This window comes from Struthio camelus, chromosome 10 (genome assembly GCF_040807025.1).
Source record: "Struthio camelus isolate bStrCam1 chromosome 10, bStrCam1.hap1, whole genome shotgun sequence".
Lineage (NCBI taxonomy): Eukaryota > Metazoa > Chordata > Aves > Struthioniformes > Struthionidae > Struthio > Struthio camelus.
In genome coordinates this window covers 29,985,067-29,998,857 of record NC_090951.1, presented here as the reverse complement: position 1 = coordinate 29,998,857, position 13,791 = coordinate 29,985,067, and the positions used below count along the sequence as shown (strand labels likewise).

Sequence of the window (13,791 nt, the reverse complement as noted above, 5' to 3'; positions counted from 1 at the left end):
CCATCCATGACAGCATCCCAGTCATGTGAGCTATCCCACCATGTCTCTGTCACTGCAATGAGATCATGGCCCTGCGACCGCACACAGAGCTCTAACTCTTCCTGCTGATTCCCCATGCTGCGTGCATTGCTATACAGGCATTCCAGAGAGCCAGCCAAGCATGCAAGCTTCCCAGAAGAGGCGCAAGAGGATCCTCCATAGCCATGTTGCATGCTGTCTCCCCTGGCTGTATGCACCCGCTGGAGGCATCCTGACTTGAGCGGTGTTTTACTGACTCTCCTGCCACTACACCACTCCCCTTCCCCCATCTTGCCTAGTTTAAAGCCCTCCTTACCAGGCTGGCCAATCTGTTGGCAAAGACGCACGTGCCCCGCTTGGTAAGGTGGATCCTTAAGGTGGCTCCCCATCAGCTGTTGATCTTCAAACAGGGTCCCACGGTCATAGAAACCAAAGCCCTGTTGCCAACACCAGCGGCGCAGCCAGTTGTTAACTTGGAAAACTCGTCTACTCCTCCTCCCATCCTTCCCCCTCACAGGCAAGATTGAGGAGAAAACGACCCGGGCTCCCAGACCCTTCACCACCGTTCCCAGAGCTCTGAAGTCCTGTTTGATGCTTTCCAGTTTGCCTTTTGCGTCATTAGCACCCACATGGAAGATCAGCAGAGGGTAGTAGTCCGATGCATGGACAAGCCTTGGCAGTCTTTCCACGACATCTCTTATTCGAGCCCCTGGCAGGCAGCAAACCTCTCTGGGCAAGAGGTCAGGTCGGCAGAGAGGTGCCTCTGTCCCCTGCAGCAGGCAGTCACCCACAACAATCACTCGCCGCTTCTTCCGGGGGTTCCTGCACGGCACAGGGTCTGCCCGGCCAGTTGCCTCCCTTGGAGCCATGCCCAGCCTCTCCTCGGCTTGCAGGGCACTAAACTTGTCCTTCAAGGGTAAGTCTTGAGGAGGAGCAAGAGCCTTTCTCCTTCTACGAGAGGTCACCAGCTTCCAGCCCTCTTCAACAGCGTTATGATGCACCTTTACACACGGTGCTGAGCCCTCCGACAACTCCGCTGCAGTGGGGGCAGGGGACTCCCGGAGCTGAACAGTCTCCGAGAACGCCCTGTCAATCTCCCGCTCATCCTCTCGGATGCTACGCAGCCTACTAACCTCCTCCCGTAGCTCCTTTATCTGGTGACGCAACTGGTCAAGCACAGCACACCTCACGCAGGAGAGCTGACTGTCAGCCCAGGCCCCACGCAGAGGCCCCAGGCACTGCCTGCAGCCTGACACCTGCAGAGCTGCATCTGCTGTCGGAGGGTCTGTCTGCGTTGAAGCCTCAGACACAGCCGATGCAGCACCTCCAGCAGCCACGGGGGAACGTGCTCTGCGGCGTGTCACGGCCATGCCCCGGGGAAGGACACACCACTGTGCAAAATGGAGAGGCACCTTCTTTGCCTTCTGGCGCCCTTCTGCGCAAACTGCTGCGCTAACTGCTGCGTCTGTTCGCTGCCTCTGTTGGCTGCGCTCAAGGAGCGCAGAAGGAGCCGTCCTCGTCTCCGAGCCCGCGGCTTCGAAGCCGTCTGGTTGGGCCCTTGTCGCGGCGGCTGCAGGCGGCTGCGACCGTCCCGCCGCCCGCAGCCGGCCCGTGCCAGCGCGGCGGGGCCCTTGGGCTCCCGAGGTCGCCTGTGCCGCGGAAAGGGCCGCTCTGGGCCGGGCCTTTCCCTTGCCGCGCGGCTCCTCCTGAGCCGCGGCTGGAAGCGGCCGGGGCGAGGGGCCGTCCGGTGCCCCCGGGGCTGCGTTTGCGCTGCTGCTCCCTCCCAGGCTGCTGGCGGAGAGCCGGGCGCAGACCCCGCCGTCGCGGCCGCGGTCGAGCGGGCCTTCTGCCTCCTCCCGGCGTGAGACCCAGGTGGTCGAGGATGGGGCGGGACGGGGCGGTAGGGGTGTTGGGAGCGGGGGGGGGGACAGGGACTCCCGGCCTCCGCTGCCGGCCCCTAAAGGCAGCCGCCGGCGGGGGCAGCGGTGGTGGCGGCGGCAGCCCCAGCGGGGCCCGGCCCGGGCAGGCGGCGGCCGCGGGGGCTGCAGCAGGCAGCGGCGGCGGCAGGGCCGGGGCAGGAGCCGCGGGGCAGAAAAGCAGGGGCTGCATTGGCCGGGAATCGAACCCGGGTCTCCCGCGTGGCGGGCGAGAATTCTCCCCCTGAACCACCAATGCCGCGGCCGGGGCTCCCCCGCGGCCCCGCCGCCCCCGCACCCCTGGCTGCCGGCTGCTGTCCCCGCGCAGGGCCGGGGCCCGGCTGCCCTCCCTGCCGGCACTTGGCCGCGGCCCCGGCGCAGATGCGGGCGCCCCGCGCGCCCCGGGGCGAGCGACTCCAGCGCCTCCAGGCCGCGGCGCCCGGGCCAGGTCCTGCCCTGCCCTCCCGCGGCAGCCGCTGCAGCCGGGGCTTCGCCTCTCCTGCTGCGCCCGGGGCGCTGAGCAAGACAAGAAGCAAGGCCAGGAAAAGGCCTGACCCAGAACTGCAGCGTCTGTCACAAAGTCGACCCCGGGGTGCCACGGGCCCTGGCGGCGCTGGCGCGGGGAGCCTGGCAGCCGCGGGGCTGGCCACCGCTGGCGGGCAGCCCCCAAGGGAAGGAGCCGAGCAGCCTGCTCTGATTCCGGGGGCGCAAGCCACGAGAGCGCCAGCTTGGCTACCTGAGGCATCGTGGCACTTCAGGGCGTTCTCGTTAGGCTCCAGAGTTAACAGGGCATCACGAGGGCCCTGGCCAAGCTCGCGCGCCCCTGCGAACACCAAGGCCCTCGGCGCTTTGGGCTCTCCCGCAGCAGCCACAACTGCGGCCAAGCACCGCTGCCAGCCCCAAAAGGCAGCTGCCTGCGGGGGCGGCCGGGCCCCGGCCGGGCGGGGGCCGCGGAGGCGCCGGCGGGGGCGCTGCGGGGGGCGGTGGGGCCGCGGGGGAGCCCCGGCCGCGGCATTGGTGGTTCAGGGGGAGAATTCTCGCCCGCCACGCGGGAGACCCGGGTTCGATTCCCGGCCAATGCAGCCCCTGCTTTTCTGCCCCGCGGCTCCTGCCCCGGCCCTGCCGCCGCCGCCTGCTGCAGCCCCCGCGGCCGCCGCCTGCCCGGGCCGGGCCCCGCTGGGGCTGCCGCCGCCACCACCGCTGCCCCCGCCAGCGGCTGCCTTTAGGGGCCGGCAGCGGTGGCTCGTGGTGCTCCGGCGGGTGCCTGGCCGCTGGTGCCCCGTCTCGGGCCGGCGGGGGGCTCTGCCCGGGCCACGAGGCAGCACAGGAACTCTGGAGCCTCCTGAGCACCTCCCTGCGGCAGCGGCGTCGCAGGCAGCAGAATCACAGAATCACAGAATCGTTGAGGTTGGAAGGGACCTCTGGAGATCATCTAGTCCACCCTCCCTGCTCAAGCAGGGTCACCTAGAGCATATTTCCCAGGATCGCATCCAGACGGGTTTTGAATATCTCCAAGGAAGGAGACTCCACCACCTCTCTGGGCAACCTGTTCCAGTGCTCTGTCACCCTCACAGTCAAGAAGATTTTTCTCAGGTTCAGATGGAACTTCCTGTGGTTCAGTTTCTGCCCATTGCCTCTTGTCCTGTTGCTGGGCACCACAGAGAAGAGACTGGCCTCATCCTCTTGACACTCCCCCTTCAGATACTTGTACACGTTGATGAGATCGCCTCTCAATCTTCTCTTCTCCAGGCTCAACAGGCCCAGCTCTTGCAGTCTTTCTTCCTAGGAGAGGTGCTCCAGCCCTCTAATCATCTTGGTAGCCCTCCGCTGGACTCTCTCCAGGAGTGCCATGTCTCTCTTGTACTGGGGAGCCCAGAACTGGACACAGTACTCCAGGGGAGGCCTCCCCAGGGCTGAGGAGAGGGGCAGGATCACCTCCCTCGACCTGCTGGCAACACTCCGCCTAATGCACCCCAGGATCCCATTGGCCTTCTTGGCCACAAGGGCACACTGCTGGCTCATGTTTAACTTGTTGTCCACCAGCACTCCCAGGTCCTCCTCTGCAGAGCTACTTTCCAGCAGGTCAACCCCCAGCCTGTACTGCTGCATGGGATTATTCCTGCCTAGGTGCAGGACCTTGCACTTGCCTTTGTTGAACTTCAGGAGGTTCCTCTCCGCCCACCTCTCCAGCCTGTCCAGGTCCCTCGGAATGGCAGCACAGTCTTCTGGTGTGTTAGCCTCTCCCCCCAGTTTAGTATCATCAGCAAACTTGCTGAGGGTGCACTCTGTCCCTTCCTCCAGGTCACTGAGGAATGCCTTGAACAAGACTGGACCCAGGACTGACCCCTGGGGGACACCACTAGCCACAGGCCTCCAACTTGACTCTGCGCCATTCACCACAACCCTCTGAGCTTGGCCATCCAGCCAGTTCTCAAGCCACCTCACTGTCCACTCGTCTAGCCCACACTTCCTGAGCTTACCTAGAAGGATGTGATGGGAGACAGTGTCAAAAGCCTTGCTGAAGTCCAGGTAGACAACATCCACTGCTCTCTCCTCATCTACCCAGCCAGTCATTCCGTCATAGAAGGCTATCAGATTGGTCAAGCATGATTTCCCTTTGGTGAATCCGTGCTGACTACTCCTGATCACCTTCTTGTCCTTCAGATGCTTAGCGATGACCTCCAGGAGGAGCTGTTCCATCACCTTGCCAGGGATGGAGGTGAGGCTGACAGGCCTGTAGATTCCTGGCTCCTCCTTCTTGCCCTTTTGGAAGACTGGGGTGACATTGGCTTTCTTCCAGTCCTCAGGCACCTCTCCTGATCTCCAGGACCTTTCCAAGATGATGGAGAGTGGCCTAGCGATAACATCCGCCAGCTCCCTCAGCACTCGTGGGTGCATCCCATCGGGGCCCGTGGATTTATGGATGTCAAGTTTGGACAAAAGATCTCTAACCTGATCCTCTTCAACCAAGGGAGAGTCTTCCTTTCTCCAGACTTCCTCTCTTGTCTCCAAGGTCTGGAATTCCTGAGGACTGGCCTTAGCAGTGAAGACTGAAGCAAAGAAGGCATTCAATAACTCTGCCTTCTCTGTATCCTTCGTCACCAGGGCACCCGCCCCATTCAGCAGCGGGCCCACGTGTTCCCTAGTCTTCCTTTTGCTATTGATGTATTTGAAGAACCCCTTCTTGTTGTCCTTGCCAGATTTAATTCCAACTGGGCCTTAGCCTTCCTTGTCGCATCCCTGCACACTCTGACAACGTCCCTGTATTCCCCCCAAGTGGCCTGTCCCCTTTTCCACATTCTGTGTACTTCCTTCTTCTGCTGGAGTTTGGCCAGGAGTTCCTTGCTCATCCAGGCAGGTCTCCTGCCCGCTTTGCTCGACTTCTTTCTCAGAGGGATGCACTGCTCTTGAGCCTGGAGGAGGTGATGCTTGAATATTAACCAGCTTTCTTGGACCCCTCTTCCCCCCAGGGCCCTACCCCATGAGATTCCCCTAAGTAGGTCCCACAAGAGGCCAAAGTTAGCTCTCCTGAAGTCCAGCGTTGCAATCCTACTCATTGCCCTGCTCCCTCCTCGTAGGATCCTGAACTCCACCATCTCATGGTCACTGCAGCCAAGGCTGCCCCCAACCTTCACCTCTCCAACTAGACCTTCTTTGTTCGTTAGGACAAGGTCTAGCATTGCACCTCTCCTCGTTGGCGTCTCCACCACCTGAGTCAAGAAATTATCATCAATCCTCTGCAGGAACCTCTTTGACTGTTTGTGCCTAGCTGTGCTGTCTTGCCAACAGATGTCAGGGTGGTTGAAGTCTCCCATGAGAACCAGGGCCCGTGATCGTGAGGCTACTTCCAGCTGTCGGTAGAAGGCCTCATCGATGACTTCCTCCTGGTCAGGTGGCCTGTAGTAAACCCCCACCACCGTGTCACCCATGTTACCCTGCCCTTTAATCCTTACCCACAGGCTCTCCACTTGCTCTTCATCCACCCCGAGGCAGAGCTCCATACATTCTAGTTGCTCCCTCCCATAAAGAGCAACTCCACCACCTCGCCTTCCTGGCCTGTCTTTCCTAAAAAGCACCTAGCCATCCATGACAGCATCCCAGTCATGTGAGCTATCCCACCATGTCTCTGTCACTGCAATGAGATCATGGCCCTGCGACCGCACACAGAGCTCTAACTCTTCCTGCTGATTCCCCATGCTGCGTGCATTGCTATACAGGCATTCCAGAGAGCCAGCCAAGCATGCAAGCTTCCCAGAAGAGGCGCAAGAGGATCCTCCATAGCCATGTTGCATGCTGTCTCCCCTGGCTGTATGCACCCGCTGGAGGCATCCTGACTTGAGCGGTGTTTTACTGACTCTCCTGCCACTACACCACTCCCCTTCCCCCATCTTGCCTAGTTTAAAGCCCTCCTTACCAGGCTGGCCAATCTGTTGGCAAAGACGCACGTGCCCCGCTTGGTAAGGTGGATCCTTAAGGTGGCTCCCCATCAGCTGTTGATCTTCAAACAGGGTCCCACGGTCATAGAAACCAAAGCCCTGTTGCCAACACCAGCGGCGCAGCCAGTTGTTAACTTGGAAAACTCGTCTACTCCTCCTCCCATCCTTCCCCCTCACAGGCAAGATTGAGGAGAAAACGACCCGGGCTCCCAGACCCTTCACCACCGTTCCCAGAGCTCTGAAGTCCTGTTTGATGCTTTCCAGTTTGCCTTTTGCGTCATTAGCACCCACATGGAAGATCAGCAGAGGGTAGTAGTCTGATGCATGGACAAGCCTTGGCAGTCTTTCCACGACATCTCTTATTCGAGCCCCTGGCAGGCAGCAAACCTCTCTGGGCAAGAGGTCAGGTCGGCAGAGAGGTGCCTCTGTCCCCTGCAGCAGGCAGTCACCCACAACAATCACTCGCCGCTTCTTCCGGGGGTTCCTGCACGGCACAGGGTCTGCCCGGCCAGTTGCCTCCCTTGGAGCCATGCCCAGCCTCTCCTCGGCTTGCAGGGCACTAAACTTGTCCTTCAAGGGTAAGTCTTGAGGAGGAGCAAGAGCCTTTCTCCTTCTACGAGAGGTCACCAGCTTCCAGCCCTCTTCAACAGCGTTATGATGCACCTTTACACACGGTGCTGAGCCCTCCGACAACTCCGCTGCAGTGGGGGCAGGGGACTCCCGGAGCTGAACAGTCTCCGAGAACGCCCTGTCAATCTCCCGCTCATCCTCTCGGATGCTACGCAGCCTACTAACCTCCTCCCGTAGCTCCTTTATCTGGTGACGCAACTGGTCAAGCACAGCACACCTCACGCAGGAGAGCTGACTGTCAGCCCAGGCCCCACGCAGAGGCCCCAGGCACTGCCTGCAGCCTGACACCTGCAGAGCTGCATCTGCTGTCGGAGGGTCTGTCTGCGTTGAAGCCTCAGACACAGCCGATGCAGCACCTCCAGCAGCCACGGGGGAACGTGCTCTGCGGCGTGTCACGGCCATGCCCCGGGGAAGGACACACCACTGTGCAAAATGGAGAGGCACCTTCTTTGCCTTCTGGCGCCCTTCTGCGCAAACTGCTGCGCTAACTGCTGCGTCTGTTCGCTGCCTCTGTTGGCTGCGCTCAAGGAGCGCAGAAGGAGCCGTCCTCGTCTCCGAGCCCGCGGCTTCGAAGCCGTCTGGTTGGGCCCTTGTCGCGGCGGCTGCAGGCGGCTGCGACCGTCCCGCCGCCCGCAGCCGGCCCGTGCCAGCGCGGCGGGGCCCTTGGGCTCCCGAGGTCGCCTGTGCCGCGGAAAGGGCCGCTCTGGGCCGGGCCTTTCCCTTGCCGCGCGGCTCCTCCTGAGCCGCGGCTGGAAGCGGCCGGGGCGAGGGGCCGTCCGGTGCCCCCGGGGCTGCGTTTGCGCTGCTGCTCCCTCCCAGGCTGCTGGCGGAGAGCCGGGCGCAGACCCCGCCGTCGCGGCCGCGGTCGAGCGGGCCTTCTGCCTCCTCCCGGCGTGAGACCCAGGTGGTCGAGGATGGGGCGGGACGGGGCGGTAGGGGTGTTGGGAGCGGGGGGGGGGACAGGGACTCCCGGCCTCCGCTGCCGGCCCCTAAAGGCAGCCGCCGGCGGGGGCAGCGGTGGTGGCGGCGGCAGCCCCAGCGGGGCCCGGCCCGGGCAGGCGGCGGCCGCGGGGGCTGCAGCAGGCAGCGGCGGCGGCAGGGCCGGGGCAGGAGCCGCGGGGCAGAAAAGCAGGGGCTGCATTGGCCGGGAATCGAACCCGGGTCTCCCGCGTGGCGGGCGAGAATTCTCCCCCTGAACCACCAATGCCGCGGCCGGGGCTCCCCCGCGGCCCCGCCGCCCCCGCACCCCTGGCTGCCGGCTGCTGTCCCCGCGCAGGGCCGGGGCCCGGCTGCCCTCCCTGCCGGCACTTGGCCGCGGCCCCGGCGCAGATGCGGGCGCCCCGCGCGCCCCGGGGCGAGCGACTCCAGCGCCTCCAGGCCGCGGCGCCCGGGCCAGGTCCTGCCCTGCCCTCCCGCGGCAGCCGCTGCAGCCGGGGCTTCGCCTCTCCTGCTGCGCCCGGGGCGCTGAGCAAGACAAGAAGCAAGGCCAGGAAAAGGCCTGACCCAGAACTGCAGCGTCTGTCACAAAGTCGACCCCGGGGTGCCACGGGCCCTGGCGGCGCTGGCGCGGGGAGCCTGGCAGCCGCGGGGCTGGCCACCGCTGGCGGGCAGCCCCCAAGGGAAGGAGCCGAGCAGCCTGCTCTGATTCCGGGGGCGCAAGCCACGAGAGCGCCAGCTTGGCTACCTGAGGCATCGTGGCACTTCAGGGCGTTCTCGTTAGGCTCCAGAGTTAACAGGGCATCACGAGGGCCCTGGCCAAGCTCGCGCGCCCCTGCGAACACCAAGGCCCTCGGCGCTTTGGGCTCTCCCGCAGCAGCCACAACTGCGGCCAAGCACCGCTGCCAGCCCCAAAAGGCAGCTGCCTGCGGGGGCGGCCGGGCCCCGGCCGGGCGGGGGCCGCGGAGGCGCCGGCGGGGGCGCTGCGGGGGGCGGTGGGGCCGCGGGGGAGCCCCGGCCGTGGCATTGGTGGTTCAGGGGGAGAATTCTCGCCCGCCACGCGGGAGACCCGGGTTCGATTCCCGGCCAATGCAGCCCCTGCTTTTCTGCCCCGCGGCTCCTGCCCCGGCCCTGCCGCCGCCGCCGCCTGCTGCAGCCCCCGCGGCCGCCGCCTGCCCGGGCCGGGCCCCGCTGGGGCTGCCGCCGCCACCACCGCTGCCCCCGCCGGCGGCTGCCTTTAGGGGCCGGCAGCGGTGGCTCGTGGTGCTCCGGCGGGTGCCTGGCCGCTGGTGCCCCGTCTCGGGCCGGCGGGGGGCTCTGCCCGGGCCACGAGGCAGCACAGGAACTCTGGAGCCTCCTGAGCACCTCCCTGCGGCAGCGGCGTCGCAGGCAGCAGAATCACAGAATCACAGAATCGTTGAGGTTGGAAGGGACCTCTGGAGATCATCTAGTCCACCCTCCCTGCTCAAGCAGGGTCACCTAGAGCATATTTCCCAGGATCGCATCCAGACGGGTTTTGAATATCTCCAAGGAAGGAGACTCCACCACCTCTCTGGGCAACCTGTTCCAGTGCTCTGTCACCCTCACAGTCAAGAAGATTTTTCTCAGGTTCAGATGGAACTTCCTGTGGTTCAGTTTCTGCCCATTGCCTCTTGTCCTGTTGCTGGGCACCACAGAGAAGAGACTGGCCTCATCCTCTTGACACTCCCCCTTCAGATACTTGTACACGTTGATGAGATCGCCTCTCAATCTTCTCTTCTCCAGGCTCAACAGGCCCAGCTCTTGCAGTCTTTCTTCCTAGGAGAGGTGCTCCAGCCCTCTAATCATCTTGGTAGCCCTCCGCTGGACTCTCTCCAGGAGTGCCATGTCTCTCTTGTACTGGGGAGCCCAGAACTGGACACAGTACTCCAGGGGAGGCCTCCCCAGGGCTGAGGAGAGGGGCAGGATCACCTCCCTCGACCTGCTGGCAACACTCCGCCTAATGCACCCCAGGATCCCATTGGCCTTCTTGGCCACAAGGGCACACTGCTGGCTCATGTTTAACTTGTTGTCCACCAGCACTCCCAGGTCCTCCTCTGCAGAGCTACTTTCCAGCAGGTCAACCCCCAGCCTGTACTGCTGCATGGGATTATTCCTGCCTAGGTGCAGGACCTTGCACTTGCCTTTGTTGAACTTCAGGAGGTTCCTCTCCGCCCACCTCTCCAGCCTGTCCAGGTCCCTCGGAATGGCAGCACAGTCTTCTGGTGTGTTAGCCTCTCCCCCCAGTTTAGTATCATCAGCAAACTTGCTGAGGGTGCACTCTGTCCCTTCCTCCAGGTCACTGAGGAATGCCTTGAACAAGACTGGACCCAGGACTGACCCCTGGGGGACACCACTAGCCACAGGCCTCCAACTTGACTCTGCGCCATTCACCACAACCCTCTGAGCTTGGCCATCCAGCCAGTTCTCAAGCCACCTCACTGTCCACTCGTCTAGCCCACACTTCCTGAGCTTACCTAGAAGGATGTGATGGGAGACAGTGTCAAAAGCCTTGCTGAAGTCCAGGTAGACAACATCCACTGCTCTCTCCTCATCTACCCAGCCAGTCATTCCGTCATAGAAGGCTATCAGATTGGTCAAGCATGATTTCCCTTTGGTGAATCCGTGCTGACTACTCCTGATCACCTTCTTGTCCTTCAGATGCTTAGCGATGACCTCCAGGAGGAGCTGTTCCATCACCTTGCCAGGGATGGAGGTGAGGCTGACAGGCCTGTAGATTCCTGGCTCCTCCTTCTTGCCCTTTTGGAAGACTGGGGTGACATTGGCTTTCTTCCAGTCCTCAGGCACCTCTCCTGATCTCCAGGACCTTTCCAAGATGATGGAGAGTGGCCTAGCGATAACATCCGCCAGCTCCCTCAGCACTCGTGGGTGCATCCCATCGGGGCCCGTGGATTTATGGATGTCAAGTTTGGACAAAAGATCTCTAACCTGATCCTCTTCAACCAAGGGAGAGTCTTCCTTTCTCCAGACTTCCTCTCTTGTCTCCAAGGTCTGGAATTCCTGAGGACTGGCCTTAGCAGTGAAGACTGAAGCAAAGAAGGCATTCAATAACTCTGCCTTCTCTGTATCCTTCGTCACCAGGGCACCCGCCCCATTCAGCAGCGGGCCCACGTGTTCCCTAGTCTTCCTTTTGCTATTGATGTATTTGAAGAACCCCTTCTTGTTGTCCTTGCCAGATTTAATTCCAACTGGGCCTTAGCCTTCCTTGTCGCATCCCTGCACACTCTGACAACGTCCCTGTATTCCCCCCAAGTGGCCTGTCCCCTTTTCCACATTCTGTGTACTTCCTTCTTCTGCTGGAGTTTGGCCAGGAGTTCCTTGCTCATCCAGGCAGGTCTCCTGCCCGCTTTGCTCGACTTCTTTCTCAGAGGGATGCACTGCTCTTGAGCCTGGAGGAGGTGATGCTTGAATATTAACCAGCTTTCTTGGACCCCTCTTCCCCCCAGGGCCCTACCCCATGAGATTCCCCTAAGTAGGTCCCTCAAGAGGCCAAAGTTAGCTCTCCTGAAGTCCAGCGTTGCAATCCTACTCATTGCCCTGCTCCCTCCTCGTAGGATCCTGAACTCCACCATCTCATGGTCACTGCAGCCAAGGCTGCCCCCAACCTTCACCTCTCCAACTAGACCTTCTTTGTTCGTTAGGACAAGGTCTAGCATTGCACCTCTCCTCGTTGGCGTCTCCACCACCTGAGTCAAGAAATTGTCATCAATCCTCTGCAGGAACCTCTTTGACTGTTTGTGCCTAGCTGTGCTGTCTTGCCAACAGATGTCAGGGTGGTTGAAGTCTCCCATGAGAACCAGGGCCCGTGATCGTGAGGCTACTTCCAGCTGTCGGTAGAAGGCCTCATCGATGACTTCCTCCTGGTCAGGTGGCCTGTAGTAAACCCCCACCACCGTGTCACCCATGTTACCCTGCCCTTTAATCCTTACCCACAGGCTCTCCACTTGCTCTTCATCCACCCCGAGGCAGAGCTCCATACATTCTAGTTGCTCCCTCCCATAAAGAGCAACTCCACCACCTCGCCTTCCTGGCCTGTCTTTCCTAAAAAGCACCTAGCCATCCATGACAGCATCCCAGTCATGTGAGCTATCCCACCATGTCTCTGTCACTGCAATGAGATCATGGCCCTGCGACCGCACACAGAGCTCTAACTCTTCCTGCTGATTCCCCATGCTGCGTGCATTGCTATACAGGCATTCCAGAGAGCCAGCCAAGCATGCAAGCTTCCCAGAAGAGGCGCAAGAGGATCCTCCATAGCCATGTTGCATGCTGTCTCCCCTGGCTGTATGCACCCGCTGGAGGCATCCTGACTTGAGCGGTGTTTTACTGACTCTCCTGCCACTACACCACTCCCCTTCCCCCATCTTGCCTAGTTTAAAGCCCTCCTTACCAGGCTGGCCAATCTGTTGGCAAAGACGCACGTGCCCCGCTTGGTAAGGTGGATCCTTAAGGTGGCTCCCCATCAGCTGTTGATCTTCAAACAGGGTCCCACGGTCATAGAAACCAAAGCCCTGTTGCCAACACCAGCGGCGCAGCCAGTTGTTAACTTGGAAAACTCGTCTACTCCTCCTCCCATCCTTCCCCCTCACAGGCAAGATTGAGGAGAAAACGACCCGGGCTCCCAGACCCTTCACCACCGTTCCCAGAGCTCTGAAGTCCTGTTTGATGCTTTCCAGTTTGCCTTTTGCGTCATTAGCACCCACATGGAAGATCAGCAGAGGGTAGTAGTCCGATGCATGGACAAGCCTTGGCAGTCTTTCCACGACATCTCTTATTCGAGCCCCTGGCAGGCAGCAAACCTCTCTGGGCAAGAGGTCAGGTCGGCAGAGAGGTGCCTCTGTCCCCTGCAGCAGGCAGTCACCCACAACAATCACTCGCCGCTTCTTCCGGGGGTTCCTGCACGGCACAGGGTCTGCCCGGCCAGTTGCCTCCCTTGGAGCCATGCCCAGCCTCTCCTCGGCTTGCAGGGCACTAAACTTGTCCTTCAAGGGTAAGTCTTGAGGAGGAGCAAGAGCCTTTCTCCTTCTACGAGAGGTCACCAGCTTCCAGCCCTCTTCAACAGCGTTATGATGCACCTTTACACACGGTGCTGAGCCCTCCGACAACTCCGCTGCAGTGGGGGCAGGGGACTCCCGGAGCTGAACAGTCTCCGAGAACGCCCTGTCAATCTCCCGCTCATCCTCTCGGATGCTACGCAGCCTACTAACCTCCTCCCGTAGCTCCTTTATCTGGTGACGCAACTGGTCAAGCACAGCACACCTCACGCAGGAGAGCTGACTGTCAGCCCAGGCCCCACGCAGAGGCCCCAGGCACTGCCTGCAGCCTGACACCTGCAGAGCTGCATCTGCTGTCGGAGGGTCTGTCTGCGTTGAAGCCTCAGACACAGCCGATGCAGCACCTCCAGCAGCCACGGGGGAACGTGCTCTGCGGCGTGTCACGGCCATGCCCCGGGGAAGGACACACCACTGTGCAAAATGGAGAGGCACCTTCTTTGCCTTCTGGCGCCCTTCTGCGCAAACTGCTGCGCTAACTGCTGCGTCTGTTCGCTGCCTCTGTTGGCTGCGCTCAAGGAGCGCAGAAGGAGCCGTCCTCGTCTCCGAGCCCGCGGCTTCGAAGCCGTCTGGTTGGGCCCTTGTCGCGGCGGCTGCAGGCGGCTGCGACCGTCCCGCCGCCCGCAGCCGGCCCGTGCCAGCGCGGCGGGGCCCTTGGGCTCCCGAGGTCGCCTGTGCCGCGGAAAGGGCCGCTCTGGGCCGGGCCTTTCCCTTGCCGCGCGGCTCCTCCTGAGCCGTGGCTTTAAGCGGCCGACGGGAGCTCCC

General features: G+C 61.8%; 4 non-coding genes across 4 annotated transcripts; 2 read left to right on the top strand and 2 right to left on the bottom strand.

Annotated features, from left to right (window-relative positions):
* Nucleotides 1-2,122: 2,122 nt before the first annotated feature.
* TRNAG-GCC (transfer RNA glycine (anticodon GCC)) lies at nucleotides 2,123-2,193 on the bottom strand. The gene has a single exon. It is a non-coding gene; the product is annotated as a tRNA-Gly (tRNA).
* Nucleotides 2,194-2,945: 752 nt separating this feature from the next.
* On the top strand, nucleotides 2,946-3,016 carry TRNAG-GCC (transfer RNA glycine (anticodon GCC)). The gene has a single exon. It is a non-coding gene; the product is annotated as a tRNA-Gly (tRNA).
* A 5,120-nt stretch (nucleotides 3,017-8,136) lies between these two features.
* TRNAG-GCC (transfer RNA glycine (anticodon GCC)) lies at nucleotides 8,137-8,207 on the bottom strand. The gene has a single exon. It is a non-coding gene; the product is annotated as a tRNA-Gly (tRNA).
* Nucleotides 8,208-8,959: 752 nt separating this feature from the next.
* Nucleotides 8,960-9,030, top strand: TRNAG-GCC (transfer RNA glycine (anticodon GCC)). Its single transcript has one exon. It is a non-coding gene; the product is annotated as a tRNA-Gly (tRNA).
* The last annotated feature ends 4,761 nt before the right edge of the window (nucleotides 9,031-13,791 follow it).